This window comes from Triticum dicoccoides, chromosome 6B, assembly GCF_002162155.2.
Source record: "Triticum dicoccoides isolate Atlit2015 ecotype Zavitan chromosome 6B, WEW_v2.0, whole genome shotgun sequence".
In the NCBI taxonomy this organism is placed as follows: Eukaryota; Viridiplantae; Streptophyta; class Magnoliopsida; order Poales; family Poaceae; genus Triticum; species Triticum dicoccoides.
Window position 1 is genome coordinate 377,585,797 of NC_041391.1, and position 24,379 is coordinate 377,610,175.

At 46.4% G+C, this 24,379-nt stretch overlaps 2 long non-coding RNA genes across 3 annotated transcripts; both read right to left on the reverse strand.

The window, feature by feature from the left end:
* Positions 1–347: 347 nt before the first annotated feature.
* Positions 348–3,935, reverse strand: LOC119321776. Its single transcript, XR_005155198.1, has 2 exons — positions 3,460–3,935; positions 348–2,360 (listed from the first exon to the last, which is right to left on the reverse strand). It is a non-coding gene; the product is annotated as an uncharacterized LOC119321776 (long non-coding RNA).
* A 14,223-nt stretch (positions 3,936–18,158) lies between these two features.
* LOC119323758 lies at positions 18,159–23,958 on the reverse strand. 2 transcript variants are annotated; one of them, XR_005156483.1, is made up of 4 exons: positions 23,543–23,958; positions 19,055–21,073; positions 18,913–18,961; positions 18,159–18,479 (listed from the first exon to the last, which is right to left on the reverse strand). It is a non-coding gene; the product is annotated as an uncharacterized LOC119323758 (long non-coding RNA). The 2 variants fall into 2 exon arrangements; XR_005156482.1 differs by lacking the exon at positions 23,543–23,958 and adding an exon at positions 22,083–22,515 and having other exon boundaries at positions 18,160–18,479.
* Positions 23,959–24,379: the final 421 nt, after the last annotated feature.

Genomic DNA, 24,379 nt, shown 5'->3' on the forward strand with positions numbered 1-24,379 from the left:
CCACTCCGGCGTCAATCGACAAGGCGATTCAATGGGAGCTCCCCCGGTGTCTCGGTCGCTGCAGCAGTTTCAGCAGGGGGGCATGGGTCGTTCGGTTGGGCCTCTGACTCTGATGGGCTAAGGCCCACAGGGGCAGGGGGATAGTTTGCCTCTTTTTTTGCTTTCTCTTTTCTCTTTTAAACTTTTACTAGCAAAAGGGCCTGTGCATTGCAACGGGAGAAAAAAATCATACACTGCTAGTCTGATAAACATGGCTAAAGACCCCACAGATCCACGCCATCTGTGCGTTCAAACGTGGTCAATCCTTAGGTGAGTTACCATTGAACCGCACCTGGGCAAGGCAATGATTAAAACTTCAAAAAATAATCTTGTTGAGTTGAACGTGACGGCTGCCTGGTCCATACACCATCCTTCGTAAGGATTGACTACAATCAGGAGCGAGAAAACACCACCAAATACTTCCATGAAATTTCTAAAGGTAACACTGCACTTGTATATATGAAGTGAACCCATGCCACAATAGTAATATCCTCTGCCGACAACTCTACACCTGCCAAATTAAGTTCATCTATGCATGACAGAGAAAAGGAATTTGAATGATGTGGGGATGCCACCTTGGATACAACATGGTCGCGTCTGCTATGTCTGTGTCTCTAAATTGAATATTATTTCTGCAATAAAAATAACTTAGCAGCCAAACATGGCCTAAAGCATTGTCAAAACACACTCTAGCAGACCATCAAAAGACCAGGAAAAGAATCTACACTTCATCCAATGGAAAGAAGAAAAATAAACTAATGAAAGACAAATAATAGCTCAGCTGATTGCCTATGTATTGAACTTCAGCACATGCATAGTGACGGTATGACAAAATTTTACATTCTAATCTAATTAACCATTTCCGGATCCGCCTATTTCTGGCGTACACATCAGCCATAATTAAACTACAATGTTGTTGTCATAATAAAAATGAAGAAAATGGACAGAAGAGCAAGACCGAACAAAAGCTGCTTCAGCTATAGCATCTGGGATTTTGCTACATACACACAACAACAAGCTGAATAACGAACGAAGAATATGATAGGTATCAGATAAGCCTCTAATTGAATTGGAACACAATGATTTTTATCATTTTTCTAGAGCCCAAATTGTTAATTAGACCCGCTAACAAACGCAACATAACACAACATTGTTTACCAATAGACTTTTGGACTGCTTGATTAAAATCAAAACCACCAGCAAGAAGAACAGGGAGGTGAAAAGAAAGATGAAATCATTGCAAATAAATATCAGTATATCTTTACCTAATGATTAATCTATTTAGTTACCTAATTATGAAAAGCCATGGCATGACTGGTTGCACAAAGAGACTGAACAAACTTCAGTTCTTACAGTTATGATTTAATCTTTTATAACATCGTTCAAGATACTATGCAAATAGCATGTTTCGAAGAGGTCATGTCATTATGAATTATGATTAGTTGAGAAATGGGTCGTCGAGTTTGCTATAGGTGTATGCGTGGGCGTGCACCCAGCCTGCTACCCATGTTCAAGCCCTATGCTCTGCAGTGGGTGTTGACTCAGGTAATAGAGAATATGTCATATACCGACCCAGTACAACAAGTGCTTAATTGTAGCTCCACCTTCTCGACCTATTCACGTGTATATCATAGATCAAACATGAACCAATAATCATATATCCAAATTCATGTGCATCAATAGGAACAAAGAGGATTAACTAACTCCTAAATCTGGCAAGTACAACTCAAAGAGGTGCTTGCTTGAGTCTATGCCAACAGACAAAGTTTGCAAAATTGTTCATCTATAGTTATGTCTTGAGAACAACAGGATTTATTAACCATAAGTAGGTCTAGCACTCAAGTTTAGACATCCAGTATCTACATTTTGACATCCATAGTTGAGTCTTGAGAACAACAAGATCTATTAACCATAAGTAGGTCTAGCATTCAAGTTTAGACATTCACTATCGATAGTTCGACACAAATTTGGTGTAAAATTGGTACCCAAGCTTACATTTCCGCAACTGAAGAAAATACTTTCAATAGTAGAACAAACTACTGGGCACCCTACAAATACAAGTAAAGGGAGGAGCATGCTGTAGTAGTGCTGACTGAAGAACATCGTCATATTACATCGCTAAGCCTCCCAGCAAAAAAGTAAAAAAAACGTACTAAAGGAGTATGACCTGACCTGGTGCAAACAAAACATGGGCGTGTAGACGACTATCCGGAAATTCCAAGGTTAGCTTCATACATACCTCAAGTGGAGAACCGACAGACGGAGTTCCGGCGAAGTGTGGAGTATGGGCGGACGACATATGGTGTTCATGGAGAGAGACTCTAAGAATAAAAATCTAGATTCAGACAACAAATCTCAGCCCAATTACAAAATACTACAGGACTCTAAGTGTACAAAAATAAACTAAGGCCCTGTTCGGAACTTCCCCGCTCCGTGGAGTTGGGGAGTTGGGTTTTGGCAGCTCCGCCTAATTAAGCTAAAGGATGGTCCGCTCCGGGAGCGGAGTTAACGGAGCAGAGAGAAACCGAACACAGCCTAAGTAGTTATCACCCATAATTACTTGCCCTCCTAATTAAATTCTATTCAATTAGCCGGAAAATAATTTATTTAGTACTCAATGGAATGTATATAACAGGAGGGAGCACTCTTACCATACAAATTCAGCAAGGGCTTTCAAAAGATGTGGATGCAGAATTTCAGCGGTGGAAGTTAGACCAGATGAGTGGATCGAGTTCTTGCTAAAGATTGTTAGAGATTAACCCCTCTTTGGCTTGACCCGAACTGCAGTCACCAGAGAAAACAACAATATTTTGATCTCACGTCATGGAAGGGCAAAAGGAGCAGGTTGCCACAGGTTCGGACATCTCATCTATTGAAGTAGAGAGGAAGGAGTTATGCAGAGCTGGAGCGAAAGCACGCGACAGCGGAGGAAGAGCACCGCTGTGCAGTAAGCGCAGACGGCGGCAGGGCTGCAAGTAGCCACATGCCCTAACACTGGCCGTGAATGTACTTCGAGCCGCAAAGCAACGAACTGATGTGGCTAGCAGACGCGTGTCGCTCGTGCCAATGATGCCACCCGTGCTGCTTGCTACCTGCTCAGCTCCCATGGAAGACATCGGCGAGCTTGACCTTGTCTTTTCTAATCAAGGCATTAATTACTTGCTTGCATCAATTCAGATTGCTACTTGCTGCAGCTAGTTTCAGAAACGAAAGACGACGGCAAAATAATACAAAGTTTCCATCCTATAACCATTATATGTGCTATACTTATACTACACGACCTAATCCACGTTTTCAACATCAGAGTGTTATGCACCACATTCACAACTAGTAGTAAAATAAGACCATAGACATATTTGAAGCAATGAACATGTTGCAGAAAACCAAAGACCATGATTTTGATCCTCCTTGGCTATATACCTCAAGTGGAGAACCGGCCGACGAAGTTTCAGCGAACTGTGGAACATTGTTGGACAGCGGATTGTCTTCCGGCGAAGTCGACAGAGGCGACATTGGGTGGTCTTCCGGCAAAGTGGGTGGAGGCGACATTGGACAGTTCCAAACTTGCAGACTTGCAATGCAATTTAGTTGGATTTCTAATCGAGGCTTTCGTCTAATACCAGCGAATTCTATGCGGAGTCCAGGTCGAACACCCATGGCTACGTGTTGGAGTAGGTCTCCTACGCGGATCCGATCCAAAACGGACACGGCCGCCGGAGGGAGGTTGGACGTGGAGGAGGCTGAGGGTGGCGCCGGGGAAGATTGGGGCTGGGTGGGGAGGGGAAGGAGAACAAGGTAGCGGCGGGGGCGGCACAAGAGAGAAGTCGGAGATGAAGATCGGCAACGCGTGGCGGCGGCGCCGTACGCCGTGCGTCCCTATGCGTTCAGGCAGTGCGTTGTTGTTTGAAGGCCAAGCTCGTGCGTTCTCTTGCTGTTTAGCCCAAGGCCCAAGACCCAATTCTACAGCTCCAGGCCCAATAGAACGCGTGAAACATTATTTCGACCCAATCACGTAAATTAGTACCGCCTCGTTTATATTACGATTTTGTTCATACAAATCATAAAAGCGTATTATGATATGAGAAGAAAGCTATTGTGACAGTGAACCCGACAAAGTCAATCCGTGCTTTATTATTAGGGAGAGAAATAGTTTCTTTTTAGTTTTAGTTTTAGAAATACAACACTAGCCCCTACACTAGCATTTGTAATTATGCCGCTGCCATCATTAATTTGGCACATTAATTAAATAGTTTATATTTGTTTGTTATTTAAAAAGCATTTAAGGAAATATTTTAGCCCATGTTTTATACCCTTAAGGGCATTTTAAACACTTTTAAAAAATGTTGGTTCAGCATCAATATTAACAAATGAATATTTGCCACATGATGAACATTTTAGTTTTGACATTATGAAAACTTTAAATTTTGACTTTACTTTAAATTTGAATTCGAACCGATTTGAGTCTAAGTGATATTAGCAACAGTAACAGTGGTGATGTGGCATCATTAATAGGGGATTACTGTAGCTTAATTATCCGGGCGTCACAGAAACCCCGCGGGATCGCAAGCATTCATTACAGGCATTAAATGTTCAAACAAATAAAACCATGGTCTCATGCCTCCGCTGAGGCAGCTTCAGTATATTACAGGACAATTAAAGAAAACTTCAAGAAGAGGCATCGCTGCCAATGTTGCCGGTGTCCGCCGCGGTCTCATCGGGCTCCTCGTCGCTGCCACAATAAAACCTGCCAAGCAGCACGTTGACATGGTCTTCCCTCTTCGACGACAGGGCCTATCACCTTGCTGAAGTCGAAGGAGGGGTCGCGGTGAAGGAGGTGGCTGAAGACACGGGTCACTACCACGAAGATGAGGTCGCGACACTCTTCTTCAAGGATGTCGTCCACCTTCTGGGCCCTGTCCTCGAGTCGCTCCACAAGCTTGGTCGAGCGCTAGGCGTAGTAGGTATCACAAGCTACAAGGGGGGCCTCAAGCTTCTCCCAACAGATGGAACTTAGGGCCCCACGGGCCCTGAGCTCAAGGGATGAGAGCACGACACGAACCGCCGCCGTCCTCGCATCGGCATCCACTTGGATCTTCTTCTCCTTGGCGTCCAGATGAGCATTGACCTTGGAGACATGCTTCACATGAGATTTTTGGGCGCTAGTCACCTGGCGCTTCAAGGCCTCCAGGCGCTCACGTTCCTTGGCCTACTCGGTCATCACTGCTTTCAGGTACGATTCCCGGGTCACGAGCCTTGAGATCATTCTCCTGTAGGTGGAGCCGCTTCACATCCGCGGCCTGTTCGTCCTGGATCACCTTCAAGTTGGCCTCCGCCTCCACGCAGCGATTGATGGCTGCCTCGGCCTCAGCAAGCGTGGCCTCGCGAGTTTCCTTCGCCTTGGCGGCCTCCTGTTCACTCTGTGCAATGGCAGCCTCGGTCCGGCTTTGGGCCGCCTTTGAGGCGGCGTCAAGCTGGTAGCACCCTGCGAGTGTCGGGCGCTCCTTGGCGAGGCGCCCCTTGGCATCCTGAAGGTCTACCCCGAGCTAATCAAGCGTGTCTTCAGCGTCGGTTAGAGCTCCGCTCCTGAGCACGGTGCCACAGCTCACCAACGCGCTGGTCCGGCCTAGGACCGGCGACCCGACGCCCGTGGCCGCCATGGCTGAAGGAGCCTCGATAGAGCTTGCTTGGGGTGCAGAGGGCCTCGCGTCTCAAGGTTTTGGTTACCGAATGAGGCAATTTTACCAAGGGGGACTGGTAAATGTGGTTACCACGGTTACGAGAAATACCGAGAATATTTCGAGCGAATTTTATAGTTGAATTTTGAATTCAAATAAGTGAATGAACGAATATTCAAACCCGAGACCTCTCAAAACAGGAACTAGGTTGCTACCAACATGCCAGAACCAACTCTCATGGCATTAATTAGATCCTACGTACTTTACTGTAAATCAAGTGTTTAAATTCAAAAATTTCAAAAAAAAAGGGTATTTTTTCCGGTATGGCGATTTACCGAGGGGCGGGGAAATACGGGGTAACCATGGGAAATCTTGAAATTTCGACCAGTAACCAAAACCTTGTCAGGTCTTCCCCTCCTGCTCGTGGTGTCACGACTAGGGGACTAGCCATGTCAGTTGCAGGAGCCTCTCGGATGGCCGAGGCCAGGGGATCCTCCACAGCACGCTCCGCGTCACTCCCAATGACGATGGCGCGTGAGGCCGGCGGGGGCTTGGGCGCCGAGTCCACCCCATCATCATGCTCGCGCTCACGGCGGGCCCCATGAGGGGCGCACACCCGTCCTCTGGAAGTGGACCCTGGGGCCGGTCGGTGGCAGAAGGGACAGTCAGACCCTCCCATGGCTCCGAGGGGGTGCTGGGCATTTCTGCTGAGCTTGGGCGCCCCGTTTCGGCGCCTTAGGGGCGCAAGGTCTTCCCGCACCGCCCAGGACTTATCTCGGGCGACGGCGCCGCCTTTAGAATAGGAGGCATCTTCAACACGGCCATCTTCTACTTATTCTAGGCCTCCGGGTCGTCGCCCTGGCAACTGCATCAATAAGAGGTCAGCAAGAGCCACACTGGTTTACAGACGCTAGACGCAAGAGTGATCCCAACTCCCAAGAGCTTACTCGTCGTCAGCGTTACACTTCTGCTTCTTCTCGGTGGAGGACGAATCATTGCCCCCACCCTCGTGCACCACCGCGGAGCTGTCCGCGGGGCGTGCAGCATGGCCTCTCGTGGGCCCAGTCGAGTGTCCACCCTCGGCGAGGGTCTTGGAAGGCCCCTGGAGGGACTTGGCCTCCGCGGGCACGAACACGGCCTCGTCGGAACTAGCCCCCACCACGGGTGGCTGGGCAGCCGCAATGCTGACCCCAGCTCTCCCTGCCACATCGGTGAGCCTGGGAAATGCTACCTGGGGCTGATACCTATGTCATCGTCATCATCCATGAGGTCGCGAAGGCGGTGGTGTGGTGGCGCTCGACCGTTGTCGTCGTCCTCCTCCGTCTCCTCCAAGTCCTTGCCGTTATTGTCTTCGCCGGAGGACAACACCACGTTGGAAAGGTTCCTGCGAGGGCCGCCTCGTTCAGCTGACACGAGCCCCCATTCATCAAAGGCGTGCATCACCGCGGCCACAGGTTGCCATGGTTCCCGAAGCAATCCCCAAAGGTTGCCACTTTGGTGCAAGAAGACCAAGACGGCAGGCTCGCCAAGACGGAGGTCATCACCGAGCCCACCAGCGCGTCATGGTAGAAAGTTTTAGTAGGCGAAGACCACTGTTAGTCAGGATAAGCTGTACTCCTATTCCCCTTCGAATTGGCCATTGTGGCAACCCTTCCCGCCTAGTGTTTTTTGGGGGAAGAGGACCAAGTCTAGTTTAAGTATAGATAGGGCATCGTGGTAGAGAGGATCTGATCGGAACGATAACCGGATCCTTCGAGGACTCTCACTTTCCCTTGTACTCTCATACCCATCCTCCCTCGTGAGGCAATCCATCCACAAAGCAGGAGTAGGGTCCTACACCGCAAGGTGGCCCAAACCTGGGTAAACTATTGTGTCTGTAGTGAATCTTTCCCCCTGCTCAGGCACGCCGGAGCATTGAAGTGAGGTAGTGAGCAGCGAGGTTGGGCTTAGTGAGGTTCAGCGAGCACACCCCAGAGTTCAAACCTTTCCTGGGTCCTCGGAGCCCCGATTCCGGCACTGTCACAACGAGAGGGCCCTAAGAATATCTCTTCATCGTCGGAGGATGAAATCACGCTCTCGAGCTATCTGGTCACTTGTCAAACTTTCCGGTGTGCCTGAAAGTTGTCGTTATGATCACCTTGTTATAGATGACGTTTGAGCAACCCCAAAGACTACCATCAAGTAGGAAGTTGTTGACACCTGATTTTGACACGGTCAAGAACATATTTAAAATGACATCAAATGGATAAGATCTACATGAGAGAGTTCTGTATTGTTGATATGAACGTCTTTGAAGTTTGGGCCATCGCCGTCCGATTTCATCTAGAAGGCCGAAACTATGCTCAAAGTACTAAGATCTTATATTCAGAGTACAGTTTGGCGGATTAAGCCCCCAATACGACCTCAAATGGAAAAACTTTCTACATAAGTTGTCTTCGTCTTGTTGAAACGGTCGATTTTGATATAAAAATCATCTTAATCCGAGGTCGTATGCAACCTGTGGAGGCAAAACAAGGACAGAAACAGAAGCTGCAGAGTCATTTCGGACGGACCGAGTTGATTGACTCGGTGAGACCGAGTTGATCCGAGAATTAAATTAAGTTACAAAAAGCTGGCAATGCTCACTCGGTGGCACCGAAGTAAACTAATCAGTGAGACCGACTTGATCCGGGAAATTACAGAAATTTACAGAGAGTTGGCCACGTTCACTCGGTGGGACCGAAGCAAAACAATCGGTGAGACCGAGTTGATCTAGAAAATTGCCAAAGATTTCTGTCCGAGTTAGGTTAGGGTTTGTGACGTTTTGGATGGACTTTTTAGTCCTTTTCTTGTATGGGAAGTCCAACCGCCTCATAAATAGATGAGAGGTGACGGCCGATTGAACAACACACAATCGACAAATCAATATACTACTTTTTATCCTAGTTTTTACATCTCTCCCTTGTTCTTTCTCTCTCATTCTTCGTTCGTTCTTTGTGTTAAAGGGCAGTGATCCTCGAGGCTCTAGGGGCGAGCGAATCGACCTAGGGCAGCCCATAGCCTCTGCGCGTCCAGACGGGGTCCCTCCCGGGCGCTTGGGGTTTCGGGTCCTGAAAAGCACCCGCCGGATTGCTTGCGTACCGCGCTTCCGGACGGGTCTCCTTCGACGTGATTTGCGGTGCATCACCCTCGACGTTGGAGGTACACGGTGATTTGTTCGTGTGCGAACACACTTTTTGGCGACTTCGTTGGGGACACAAAGATCAAGAATCATCATCAACCATGTCTAATCTCCCCAAGCCCTCAGAAGTTGACGCCGATAACATTATTAAGCCCGGTCTTGATGAGCTATCGGATGAACATCGCCAAGCCTACGAAGCGCGCAAGAAGCAGCGTGAAGAGGCTTTTGAGGCGCTCAAGAAGAAGTGTGAGGAGGAGGATTTGGAAGCATTTCTTTCAGGTTTCAAGAAGGACTGTCAAGGAAACATCACTCCGATTGGAAACGTCAATTTTCCTCCCCTCATCGACGAACAAGATGTAATCACTGTGAGTAAAGTTTTTTCTCCGGAGCAAGTGGCTGTGATTGAAAGTCTTGTTAGTAAGGGTAATGTGATGGCATACAATTCTTTTGTGGCTAGTGCTAATGCTCAGAAAAATATGCCTCCGTCATCTAGTGGTACTGTTGGTGTATCTGAAAACACTAGTCCAACTTTACCTATTTCATCGGCACCTCCTATACAACAACAACATAGTATGCCGTTGAATTTTTACCCTAGTCAAACCAACCAGCTTGTGACTACACCTACATACCCTAATGCTACTATGAGTGTGCCCAATTCGGCGTCAACGCCGAATCATTTTGTCACACCACCCATAGGCGCAAGTATGTTTGGTCTTTCGCCGAATTATGGTTCGGCGCCCATCCCACAAGTTGCACCAATAGCTAGTAGTCAGGTTGCTCCTATGTCATTGCCACAAACATCTTCATCTACCTCAGATCCAATTTTAGCTAAATTAAGGGAGGATTTGCATAAGATGTTTCTACAAACTTTCAGAAACGAGTCGAAAGTAAAGAGTCGTGTGTATCAAAAGCCTTATCCTGAACACTTCGATGCAATTTCTTACCCTCAAGGTTATAAGGTTCCTGATTTTGTTAAATTTAGTGGTGAGGGTACAAAAACAACTTGGGAGCATGTGAGTCAGTATCTAGCACAGTTGGATGAAGCAGGTTCCATAGAAGAGTTGAAAGTGCGTTTATTTCCCTTGTCTTTAACTGGCACCGCATTTTCATGGTTTTTTGCTTTACCACATGGCTCAATTCTCTTATGGTCGCAATTAGAGCAAAAGTTTCATGATCACTTTTGTAGCGGTGATAATGAGCTAAAGTTGTCACATCTTACATCGATTAGGCAGAAACATGATGAATCGGTCACCGATTACGTCAAGAGATTTAGAGATATAAAGAACCGGTGTTATAGCTTAGTGATAACTGAGAGAGACTTGGCGGATCTTATTCTTAATGGTTTAAAAACTCACATTAAAGAGAGGCTAGAAAGTTATGAGTTTTTGAATATTAACCAAGTCTTGCAAAAGGTGTTGGCTCAAGAGAGTCAAAGTAAAGAGGTTCATAGGTCTACAACTGATCGTCCTAGAATGCATATGATTGAACACAATGATGATAATTCGGACGATGAGGTTGATGTCTATACTACTGAATTCGTTTGGTCCTCAAAGGCCAAACCCTATATGTGCAATGCTCTTAAGTCGATTCGCAAGAATCGTGATGAGGAGATGAGGTTTACTTTTGATATATCAAAGTGTGATAAAATATTTGATGCTCTCTTGCAAGACAAGATGATTAGAATATCACACACCATACCGCCGTTTGAGGAGCTAAAACGGCGTGCTTATTGCAAGTACCATGATTCATTTTCTCATGCTACTAATGATTGCAATGTTTTTCGATGACAGATACAATCGGCCATTAATGATGGACGATTGAATTTTGCTGAGATGCAAGTTGATAAACAACCCTTCCCGATAAACACCATGGACTTGGAAGGGAAGAAAATGTTAATTCGGGCTAACATAGCCGAATCCGCTAATAAAGATAATGTTGTCATTGGTGAACCCAGGAATAGCAAGGAGGGCGACAAGGTCTTGGGAAGAAAGATTGTGCTTGAGAAGCAACCCGATGGCAAGGAAGTGTTGAAGATCACTATAAAAAATGCTACACTCGGGGGGCAACCACAAGGGCAAGAGGATACTCATGTTAAATTGATCAAGCCTAAGAATTCAGAAGTTGGCAAGTGGAAAAAGAATGAAACTAAGTACAAGAAAATCAAGCCAACTTTTGATATGTTGTTATCCAAATATGCAAGTCAAGCGGCCGGTTCTAGCTCTAATCGGCCATCACATTCAAAACGTTCAAGATTGCCTCCAGAACAATAGTTTCGACGCTATGTAGGGCCATATGGGTCATGGGTACCGACACCATGGATGTCACAACCCCACTATGCGCCGTATTACATGGGAGACTTCAATGGAGGATGGGGGCAAGCCCCAATGACTCCTTATGCTTTTCATATGGGGTGGGCAGTACCTAGAAGGCCTGCTCGCGAGAGGCTTTATTATCCCACACAAGGCCGTTTGAGCTATGGTTCTAATCGGCCAACAAGATTTTCTCCAAGCAAGGTCAATAAAAAAGTGTGGCGCGTTAAGTCGCCCAATGCAGAAATTTCAGAATGTGACAAGCAAAAGGAGTTCGAAAAGCCGGTTGTTGGTAATCTGGCTACTTCTAATGGTGATATTGTTATTGTTCAGCGGGGTTCCATGGTTAATGATCATGAGACGAGCACAAGAAAGACCAAACCAAGGGACCCCAAGTATACTCAACCTAAGTGGTGTCCTCCTAGTTTAACTAAGACCATGAAAAGGAGATTACAACGCATGAGGAACCACGAGAAGGTAGAGCATAACGAGGAGAGGCAAAGGGACGAATTTTTTAGTAAAATTCGGCCCATGGCACTCACAAAACAAGTGTGGAGGCCTAAACAAAAACAAAACACAGATGCTTCTACATTAGCTGCAGCAATACCTTCACCACCGAAAGAGGATGATGCGACCTCTATTACATCGTCCATACCACCTGAAACATCCCCTTCAATTGAGAAAACTTTAAGCCCAATATACACATTGGGAGATGAAGATGAGATGGTGGATTATGAATCTACGCCGGTTCAGGAAGGTATGGATATTAATATGGTATATTACTTACCTGCTGAGTTTCGTGCTAAAGGTGAAGAAGGGGAGGTAGCTCAGCTGGATTTTGGTTGTAAGAATGCTATCTTCGAGAAGCCAAGAGAACCGGTGAAACACTTGAAGCCATTGTACCTCAAAGGTCATATTAACGGATCGCCGGTTGCTAGGATGCTCGTTGATGGTGGTGCTATGGTAAATCTTATGTCCTACTCAGTCTTCAAAAAAGTTGGGGTTAGATGATGATGCATTGATGAAGACCAATATGGTACTTAATGGATTCGAGGGTAAAGAAAAGACAGAGGCCAAAGGTGTGATGTGCATGGAACTCACCGTGGGAAGCAAAACTTTGGCCACCACATTCTTCATCGCCGAGGTGCAAGGTAACTATAATGTTATATTAGGTCGGGATTGGGTTCATGCTAACCAATATGTGCCATCTACCATGCATCAATTTTTAATACAATGGATCGATGATGAGGTAGAAATCATTCACGCGGATAATTTGGCTTGTGTTGCTTTGGTCGATGCCTCGGTGGATTGTAATCATCCCGATGTTACTTGCTTAGTAGGGCGTGACCTCTCGGACTTTGATTTCCTTAGTGCTACAAGGAACGGCTTCATTCCCATCTCTTTAAAGCCGATTGGTGGTAATCGGTTACAAGGTATGATGTGAACTAGAAGTTAAAATCAATGGCCGATATAAAATTATCGCCCTAAGCATAAACATAGCCGATACATAATTATCATCTTGAGAAAAATAAATGGCCGATGGAGTGTTGACATCGTCCTTAGAAGAAGCATTGTGCAAGTTATTTTTCGGCTCACAAGTTTGCCGAAAAACAGGGGGACATATGTTGACACTAGATTTTGGCACGGTCAAGAACTTATTTAAAATGGCATCAAATGGAGAATATCTACATGAGAGAGTTCTGTATTGTTGATATGAACGTCTTTGAAGTTTGGGCCATCGCCGTCCGATTTCATCTCGAAGGCCGAAACTATGCTCAAAGTACTAATATCTTATATTCAGAGTACAGTTTGGCGGATTAAGCCCCCAATACGACCTCAAATGGAAAAACTTTCTACATAAGTTGTCTTCGTATCGTCGAAACGGTCGATTTCGATATAAAAATTGTCTTAATCCGAGGTCGTATGCAACCCGTGGAGGCAAAATAAGGACAGAAACAGAAGCTGCAGAGTCATTTCGGACGGACCGAGTTGATTGACTCGGTGAGACCGAGTTGATCCGAGAAATTACAGGAAGTTACAGAAAGTTGGCAACGCTCACTCGGTGGCACCGAAGCAAACTAATCGGTGAGACCGAGTTGATCCCGGGAAATTCAGAAATTTACAGAGAGTTGGCCACATTCACTCGGTGGGACCGAAGCAAAACAATCGGTGAGACCGAGTTGATCCGGAAAATTGCCAAAGATTCCTGTCCGAGTTAGGTTAGGGTTTGTGACATTTTGGATGGACTTTTTAGTCATTTTCTTGTACGGGAAGTCCAGCCGCCTCATAAATAGATGAGAGGTGACGGCCGATTGAACAACACACAATCGACAAATCCATATACTACTTTTTATCCTAGTTTTTACATCTCTCCCTTGTTCTTTCTCTCTTGTTCTTCGTTCGTTATTTATGTTGAAGGGCAGCGATCCTCGATGCTCTAGGGGCGAGCGAATCGACCTAGGGCAGCCCATAGCCGCCGCGCGTCTAGACGGGGTCCCTCCCGGGCGCTTGGGGTTTCGGGTCCTGAAAAGCACCCGCCGAATTGCTTGCGTACCGCACTTCCGGACGGGTCTCCTTTGACGTGAGATACGGTGCATCACCCTCGGCGTTGGAGGTACACGGTGACGTGTTCGTGTGCGAACACCGAGACACTCTCATGGTCTTAGGAACTAAAACACATGCTAACACTCTGTGTCATAACAGATGATTTCAAACGATATAATCATATAGTCTAACAAACAAGTATTGGGTTGATTTAAGATGATCGTTCTTCTAATGTCATACCCTCAATGTTATTTTAGGAATATTGTTACACATAACGATATCCTAAGATCCAGAAAACATGATCACAAACAACACTTGAGCCAGTCTTAGAGGCAAGACCGGGAACCTATTGTTTAGCGTTTATTATTCCACACATGCATATGAGTTTTCCACTGAATCGCATATTCCAGGATCGTAGCAGTTATTGCATGGACTATAAACTCTTAACTATGAATATGAAAATATAGTAATACAATATTATTCCCTCTAGGGCATATTTCCAACACGGCTCTGCCCACTTATGCATTTGACCAGTTACTAGAGGATACGATAGTTCATATTCGGTAGTGATTCCGGAACCCTCGAGAACACTTTATTACTCAAGCACCTTCACCACTAACTTTGCATCTTTTATTTACTGTTTTTACTCTTCTTGTTAGTAGTTTAGTTAAATCCCTTTTATTCTAGTTTTCCTAGCAATGATAGAATAGACTATTTCCAAACTCCAGTTTGGGTGCGTAAGTGGCTGCGTGAAAGTGACAACATACCTGCAGGGTTTATGGTGCCTTCCTATAATCTCCTTGTGCGTTGACACTACTTATCACAACGAAAGAGCTACAACAGCCATGTGCACTTGCAGGACATCAAGCATTTTCTAGCGCCATTGCCAGGGAGCATAGCACTTGGTTAGTACTTACCCTCTCGCACTTAGTTTATTTTGTTTGTTGCTATTTATCTTACTGTTTTTCCTTTAACCTAGAAAATACCAAAATAATGTCTTGCCCAGAGATGTCTTCTGTGGATGCTGCAATAGAACAAGTCGAGAAAAAGAGGAATGACTTATGCCCATTACCGGTATTATTTTAAATAGGCCTTGATGTGAAAAAAAATTAGAGTTATTGGATGACTGCCCTGAAGGTATATTTAAATTCCCTACCTTTTGTGATTATTGCAAGTCCAATAAACATACGAGCTTTAGCTACAAGTTCCACCCTTGCCCTATTATATTGTCATACAATCGTGATGATTTTCGACTATGTTGAATCGATTGAGGATCAAGTGTTATCCTTGAGAACCTCTAAACTCATGAGAAGGGTAAAGGAGCTTACTCTGTATTATCCAGACATCTCTACATGTATGGAGGACTTGGAGATTGTCCATGACTATTGCATCACTAATAATTTTAATAGAAATTCTTTCATGGAATATGAGAAGCGGTTTGCCGCAATCTCCCAAGGCTCTCATTTGCAGGAAAATAACCTCATGAAAGAAACCGAGGAAATACTCGAGTGGTGGAGGGAAAATACACTAGAAGCTACGTTCCAGGAAGTATGTCTAGGAGACCAAAAGGAAAATGAACATGGAGAAGGAGGGAAAGATCGCCTTCCGTCAACTCCTACTAATCATGGTAACTTCATAGGCACAGTTAATTCCCAGCTCGATGATCATTTATCATATCTATGTTCTATCATCTGTCTATGGCGACGTGGGCCCATCAGCCGCACAACCATGTTAGTAAAATAGTTTTTCAAGAACTAGACTCAACTTCGGCCAAGGAGTTTGAAAGGGGGATTCCAGGAGGCAGTCGGCTCTAATACCAACTTGTGACACCCCCAATTCAATCATACACTAATCATACACACAAATGTGTACGATCAAGATCAGAGACTCAGGGGAAGATATCACAACACAACTCTAGACACAAATTAAAATAATACAAGCTTCATATTACAAGCCAAGGGCCTAGAGGGCTCGAATACAGAAGCTCGAATACAAATGAGACAGTGGAAGCAACAATATCTGAGTATAGACATAAGTTAAACAAGGATGCCTTAAGAAGGCTAGCACAAAAGCAACACGATCGAAGAGGCAAGGCCTCCTGCGTGGGACCTCCTAACTACTCCTGGTCGTTAGCGGTCTCCACGTTGTAGTAGGCTCCGTCGGGTTGGCATCAGGCTCCTGGGATCCACCATCTGATCGTAGCAACCGGGTATATGGGAAAAAGAGGTAGCAAAGCAACTGTGAGTACTCATCCAAAGTACTTGCAAGACTTACATCAGATCTAAACTAAGTATGCATCGGTATCAAAGGAATGAGTTGTATCTATGGACTGAACTACCGAATGCCAGAGGAGAAGGGTAAGACTAGCCTATCGAAGACTAGCATCTTGCAGCATTCCGAAGAGTATAGAATAGCATTTTAACACTTAACAAGCATGTTTTAGCATTAATGCACAGAGATCCTTCCTCGACTCCCTACGAGGAAGTAATCTCAGGGCCACATATCTCAAGTAACCATTTCTAGTTGTAATAGATCAGGATACAACTCCGAGCGTCCATTACCGTGGACACGGCTAATCAAATAGATAAACTTCCCTGCAGGGGTGCACCACATTACCCAACACGCTTGTTGATTCCTCTGGCGGGACACACTTTCTTGGGTCCATGCCCGGCCTCAAAAGATCAGGTCGCAGCCCTACCTAGGCTCAGCAGAGAGGTCCCCGCCGGTCTACATCCTAAGAACTCCATGGTCTTGGGCCATCGCCCGTTGCACTCCGGGTCGTTGTGTGCAGGGTGGATACTAGCACCACCTCGGATGGTCGGCACGATCCGACCGTGCCACAATGTTGAACTTGACGTCTGACAGAGCTGCGGCTGATACTACAACGCCGAGTGCCCATAACTATTCTCGCGTGGTGGTTAGTGCGTAAAGGCCAGTGGCCAACTTAGATCAAATACCCAAACCCTTAGTGTATTAAGAGCTCACGGAGACGAGCATAGACTCACGATCATGTGACCCTGTCTCCCCGTCTTGAGGAAATACGGCAAGGGCCAGGCCCAACCCTCTCTCTAGGGCGGTCTACCTGCCAGGCCGTGCCTCATAATTATCTCACGCGTGCTCTTCGGGCCTGCTCGACTTTCACATCAACTCGCGGGTACCCCTCAGGGTCGACCCGACTAACTAGAGACTGTCGGGAACTTAGATCCACCTGATGGTACCGCATGTCCCTTCAGTCCCGTAGTAAGAGTACACGGGGGCTACAGGTAAAGGTAACCGTGTGTCCATGTCATCAAGGGGGGAATCCGAGGAATCTCCCTCGATGAATCCCCACTCGATGTAATCATCAAGGTAAACATATGAGGAATCACCCTCGAGGTTCACACTTGAAGTGTTGCATGACAGAGCCATAGCAGGGGTGTGAAGGAGGAATCACCCTGGGTGGCCACGACCGAATAACTACACTACAGAGTTATCATCAGGAGTGCGTTACGAGGTATCACCCTCGGCACTCGATAGTAGCTATGTAGAGTCGTACAACTAGGGGGTGAAGTGATGTGTCGGGCTCTAGACGTCGATCACGTTGATCGAGTCATTGGTCATCAAGCCGAGGCAACTGGGACAAGGTGAGGGGTCACTGATGGATCACAAACCAACCTATACTAAGCAGTTTAGGATAAACAGGTAAGCTACAAGAGCAGGTTGCAAAAGCAGGCTATGCATCAGAATAGGAGCAATCAATTGCAGTAGAAAAATATAATGCAAGCATGAGCGAGAATGGAATGGGCAGTATCGAAACGATCAAGGGGGTTTGCTTGCCTGGTTGCTCAGACAAGGAGGGGCCATCGTTGATGAAGTCGATCACAGGGGTAACATCGGTCTCGAGGTCTACTTGAGAGAAGAGGGGAAGAAACAATAAATACAAAGCACACAGATGCATTACTAAGCATGACATGACGATACTTGGTGCTAGGGGTGTTCTAACGCAGGGCTACACGATACCCGCGAAGGGGCAAAACATCCGGGAATGTTTTCCCGGTGTTTAGCATTTTTGGATAGACGAACCAAAGGGGGATGGTTACATGTTCACCATGCTAGGGGCATGTGACAAACAAACAAAGGGCTTATTCAGATTTTTCATATTTTTCTTATCGATTTTCATATATAAATTATTTTCATCTGAGTTACAGATTATTTTTTATTAATTTTCAAAGTTTTAAACATTTTCAAAATTATTATTATTTAAATTAATCCAGAAAATGAATTAATGCATCAGCATGAGGTCATGGTGACGTGAGCGGTCAACAGTATGTTGACTAGTTAAAAGTGACATGAGAGACCCACCTGTAAACCTGGGAACAGTTTGACATCCAAACTAAAGCCAGCCCAAACCATATGACTACACCTCCACCAACAAACCAAACTAAACCAAAATAATTAAGCTAGCATCCAAACCAAACCAAACTACATGTGTTTTCCACCCAGACCAATCCAAACCATATGCCATTTATGGATTTAACCCATAGTTTCAATCCATGGACAAGGAATAAGAATGGCAACCCAGTTTTACTAGGAAAAGGATAGCTTGCTGACTAAGTAAGTAGCCGTTGGATGTTACAACATGGGGTCCAAAATTATTACACAGAATGCTGGATGTTACACAATTACTCAGTTACAGAATGCATTTTACATAGTTGCTGGACATCCATCTCCCTTTCTGAATGGTTTCTTCTACCCCGGCTTTCTTCTTGATACCTGAGTGTATTACCAGGTACATCAGAATGATATATATCAATCGCCGCACTTTAACACGACCATATCTCACTAGTAGAACACAGATTTCTTCAATTCAAAAAATTTGTAGGCTTAGAATAATATCACTTCTATGGTTGCTACGCTCTGTTTTTAACTTCACATGGAAAGCAAGAATTCCCTATGGATGCTTCTAAAGAAACAAAGAAAAATTGGACGTCCATCACATCCCTGACACTATACACTGTTAGTATGTGGTCAAATGAAGAGAATTTTCGTGACGGGAAAGGAGAGTATTTTGACCAAAGAACATTATGTCACTTGAGACTACTTTGCTGAGGTGAAGTGTGAACCATCACTCAAAGTCCAAGGAGAATTGACCAAATATCACTAGTCTAAAACTGAATCTATGCAAATGTCCATATATTTTACTTACCAATTTGTTAACATAAGACCTTTTCTCCATTTGGCTGTCCCACTTGGGCCTGCACTTTCAAAGTACATGTTAAGCAACATAAAGCTTACTGAATCTACTAGTAAAGAAGTTTCCAGACCAAACAGGGAAAATAATATCATACCTTCATTATTTAGAATTTTGATAAGCCAATCTTTTATGCAAACTAAAGCCTCAAGAGTTTCGGGCGTCATCGAGCATCGGGAATCTCCTAAAGTCCTTCCACTGCAACTGAATGCTGATTCAGATGACACACGGTGCTAAGAGGTATTGCAAGGAAATCACGAGCCATGGTTGAGAGCACGGGATATTTTTCAGCATGTGTTTTCCACCATATCAAAATATCAAAACTTCCCCCGGAGCTGTCAAAATTTTCCTCCAAATACATGTACAGCTCAGACTTTGGTTGCATGTAGGACCTCCTTCTTGACTTGTATTGAGCAAACTCTTCTTCCAGTCTCCTTTTGCCAAGAACTGGTGATCCTATATTGGCGCTGACTTGCTGAGATACCGAGTGCTCGGTGGTTCTTCTGGCTTCCTCGTATTTCTCATAGTACGACCTCATCATGTCTTTTACACCTTCTAGACACTTCTCAATATCATCCACATTTTCACAATACTTTTCAAAGAAGAATTCCAAGAAGTCAGATTTCTTGGTTGGATCTCACACCGTTGCGATGACAACTGCAACATTCAGTTTTGACTCTTTCCAGTATTTATCAAACTTTTGGCCCATAGCATAGACAAGGTTTGACATAGTGCCACTAGTGCTCCACTGAGGGTCCCTTAGCGCGTCGCGGATGCACAACACCATGTGCAAAAAAAGATGGGTTGTTAGTGTTCTATCGGCTGATACTAACTTTGTCGCTTCTTCAAAAGCTTTTAGAAATGTGCACATTACATCAGCATTAGTCCACTCCACATCGTCCGGTGCTATTTCACCATTTCCACTTGCATAATTATTGAGGGCTCCCTTGTATTCCAGAGCTTCTTCAATCATTAGATATGTAGAGTTCCAACGGTTTGGAATATCAAGATTTATGCCACCAGCCTTTTCAGGAAGATCCAAATTTGTGGCAATCACATTGAAGGATTGAATTCTTAATTGCGAAGAAGCGATATGCCTTAAAAGTTCACGAATTTTTTCTATGGGCTTGTGCACATATCTTGCTCCATCTTGAACTAAGATATTAAGGATGTGTGCCGAACACCTTACATGAAAATCCACACCACCAAACAACATGCCATGGTCTTGATGTTGCACAAATGAGTCAACTGCTGGTTTGTTGTTTGCTGCATTGTCCAAGGTCATAGTAAACAATTTCCTTTTGATGCCCCATTCATTCAAACACTTGCCAAAGTCTCTTCAATGGCCGCACTTGTGTGCGGATACTTGACTTTTTGAAGGATATGACCTTCTTCTTCAGGTTGAAATTGCCATCAATGTAGTGAGCGGTAACACACATATAGCCTAGTTCTTGTACAGAGGTCCACATGTCCGAGGTCAAACAAACACGGGAATCAAGAGACTGGAACTCAATGCGCAGCTGATCCTTCATTTGCTCATATGCGTCCACACAGTCGTTGCGAACAGTCTGACGCCGAATGACTTTAAAGGTGGGCTGCATCGAGTCCATCCACTCTTCAAAGTAAGGATCGTCAAACTTCCTGAATGCAACCTCGGCATGGATGCAATATTTGATCATGAGCTGACGGCTTCTCTGAGGATCGAAAACAAACACCACATCTGATGGTTTTTTCTTAATTGTTGCAAGAAACCTATTTCTGGACTCATCATCGATTTTGGGGCAAGACTCGCCAATGTGGTTTCTAAGGCTCTTCGTCCCAGACTTGCCTGCTAATTTCATGGAACAATACTTACACAAAGCCTTCAGGACATTGTGCACCTCTACCAAATCTGGCTCATAGTATTCCCAGACTTTAGCTCGCCTACTATGTGGTGTTTGCAACAACTCATCAGCTGATTCACCAATACCTGAGCTGTCTGATACATTCCCAGACATGATTCAAGCCTGTCTATCACACCAATCAAACACCTCCTGTCCTGCCTTCCTTCTGTCCCAAATCACAACACCTTCAAAGTATGAAAGGCTTGGTATGAAGAGAACAAGAATGATGAAACCTGCATGGTACAAACATAATAAAAGGTTCAGAACAATATGACCCCTCAATTAAGAATAGTATGTAAGAACTAAAACAGTTGTATGCCCATCATGGTAACAGAAAATTAAATCATGTATGATATAATTTTCCTCTTAAAACAACAAATGTGTTCTTCACTGAACCTGAACGCTCCATGTAAATTTTTTGACTGAACCTGAACCTAAAATGTGCATAGGTCCTTAACAGGAGCATCATAATCGGACCTATAATGGGAAACCTTTTATATATGAACCGTCTTTTATCACAGATTTCTTTGCCTTGAAAGGATCACCCACAGGCCGCTGGATACAAGAAACAGTAGAAACTATGAAAGAACTGTTACAAACAAAACTATGACAGAAAGAAAATAAGAACGAAAAGAAATGGAAGAACTGGATATAAAGTTCGGGTTTCCCATTGCTTCCATCCAGGCACTGCCCTTTATGGAGTAGTTAAGCATGCTTAGATGCAAAAAAAAGAATGAAGGCTGCAATATTAAGCAAAAAAGAATGCAGGGCACTGGATTGAGCGGTAGCAATAAGCTTGTATTCTGAACATTCTGAGTTTTGAACACCTGCAGGTAGCTTTCTGAACCGAAGATTGAACACTTGCAGGCAGCTACAGGTATCAGCCATAAGGTCCACTTTCTTTTGTTAGGTCGACTTGGACCACTACACTCGAATAGTTAAGTGGTATGTGTTCTACACTCTAGTGCGGCAATGCTGGCTGCTATTGCATTGCAGACGGATCCCCTATTTGGCCGTCCTCTGCTTCACGAGCACAGGTTGCATCCGGGACTGGGGTGGCAACGCTTGCTGCTCACTGATCTTGGATTGAATCGAAGACACCACTGACTGATCCCTGCCTGTGAGAGTAAGATCGATACTAGTAGCTAGTACTACGTGTGTTGAATCATGGATCCCATCCCAGTATGCAGTATGCGTGTGAGCGAGATGGGGATGGAGATGAGATGTGATGAGATGGAGGACCTTGTCGGCGGCGGAGGCGTGGTGGTGGTGGACGCGGGCGTGCCCTCTGCCCTTCTTGTTCTGGCTAGCGGGGCGGGCCTGCTTAGGCAGGTCCGGGGCAGCGGCCGCCGCGGAGGGGGGCACGTGCGCGATGTCGGCGCGCTTGCGGCGCAGGTAGCCGGCAAGGAAGACGAGCGCGACGGCCACGCCGAGCAGCGCCGAGAGGAGCGGCACGGAGAGCACGGAGTGCACGCCGTGGTCGTCGGCGCGTCCGGCCCAGCACGCCGCGAGGGAGACGGCGAGCAGGAGCAAGGGCAGGCACGGGGCGACCAAGCTCCAGTCGGGCGGTGACGGCGGCGAAATATCCCGGTTTGGCGGCCGTGGGCGGCGGGCGGCGGGCGGTGGAGGCGCTCCTCGCTAGGTCAGGCTGCGTGTGTCGATTTGGTCCACGATCCGATTTCAGACTACGGGTCGAAACGGTCTGAGACCAGTTGGTTCCAGTCCAGACCGGGCCAACCCAGTCCAACAATTGTTAAAGCCCAGACCAAATTGAACTGATTTAGAGACTTAGCCCATTTCATCCAATCCAAAAGCAGCCCGGTATGAAAACTGACTGAAACTCTGGTTTCAATCCAAACCGTTCCCAGCGTTACCCACCTGTCGTAGACAGTGGGTTTAAACAAAGTTAATTTAAACCAAAATTTAATTAATTAACTACTGGGCCCACCTGTCGTAGTGTAATTCGGATAAATTAATTAGTCTAACTAATTTAATTAATTAACTCAATTAGTTTTTGGTTAAATAGGGGTGGGCCCACACATCAGCTCCTGGGATCGGTCCAGTCAGCATTGACCGCGGACAACTGGGCCAGCCGGCCCTGGCGCCGCAAGCAGTGACCCTGGGGGTGGCCCCGGCCGGCCACATCAGAGGACACCACCGAAGAGGCTCCGGCGACCTCTCCCGCGGTGGTTCTTTGCCGGAACGTATCGGGATTTATCTCCCGGCCTCCGTTTTCCGCGCGGAAGGGCGCGTTCGGACGGGGGTGACAAGCCGCCAGGGGGCACTGCGACGACGACGGTGAGCTTGCAAGCGGCGGCCAGAATCGGGGCTCACCAAGGACGGCGCTACAGGTGCCCAAATGGCGCGCGGGAGGCACTGCTCGAACGCGGGGAACCACCCGCGTCGATCTAAACTACTGGCGCGTGCTAGGGCGGACGGAAACGACGGCGGCGATGGCCAGCAGCGGCGAAAGGGGCCGGAGCTCGTTGGGCTCGTAGGCCCGAGCTCGAACAGGAGTAACTAGGGCTGCGGGCCGCACCGCAAGGGTGCTCTAAGCACGTCGGCTTGCTCAGACAGCCACGAGAGGGACGACAGCGTTGGCAGCAAGGGTGGTGGCGGCGAAGAGCTTCGGTCACGGCGGGGACGACGGCTACGGCCACAGAGCTACGAGGATAAGAGGGCGGAGGGGACAGGGAGCTTACAGCGGAGCTGCAGGGGACGGCAGTGGGCTCGGGGAGGCCCGGTGGCGGCAGATCGAAGACAGCAGAGGCGAGCGGCGTCGGGGAAGAAGAGGTCGAGGGCGGCGCTGTAGTGCTCCCCGGCTCGGCCTCGTGGTCGAGGACAATGCAGCGGAGACCGGTGGGTCGTTCTAGCACGGAGACGAGGTGTGGTGGGGACAGTGGCCACGCGGGTGACCACGCAACGGCGACGACGCCGTCGTCCATGGCGGATCTGAGGAGTGAGGGGGTGAGAGGGGGATTCTGAGGGGCGCCTAGCGTTAGAGTTCGGTCGGGGGCGTCGGCGGCGACTTGACGCCGACGGAGAGTCGCCGGATGGCCACCCCATGGTCCATTCGCGCCGTGGACGGCGAACGGGCGTCCATCGCGCTGCGGTGAACAGAGGAAGGGGGCGAGGGAGGTAAGTAGGCCGGCCTGGCCAGCCGCGGCACAGTGCCGGTTTGTATTTTCCTTTCTAATTTTCCTTTTCTTTTTAAAACTTTTTTTTGTTTCGTTTAGTTTCTTTTTAGTTTTAGCTTTATATGAAATAAAATGCTTGCACCTAAATTAGTATATTAAAAGGGTCCCGATAACTGTCACACGTGTAGCATGGACAGGAATGTTGGAGAACGTAGTAATTTCAAAAAAATTCCTACGCACACGCAAGATCATGGTGATGGCATAGCAACGGAAGGGGAGAGTGTTCGTCCACGTACCCTCATAAACCGTAAGCGGAAGCGTTATGACAACGCGGTTGATGTAGTCGTACGTCTTCACGATCCGACCGATCCAAGCACCGAACGTACGGCACCTCCGAGTTCA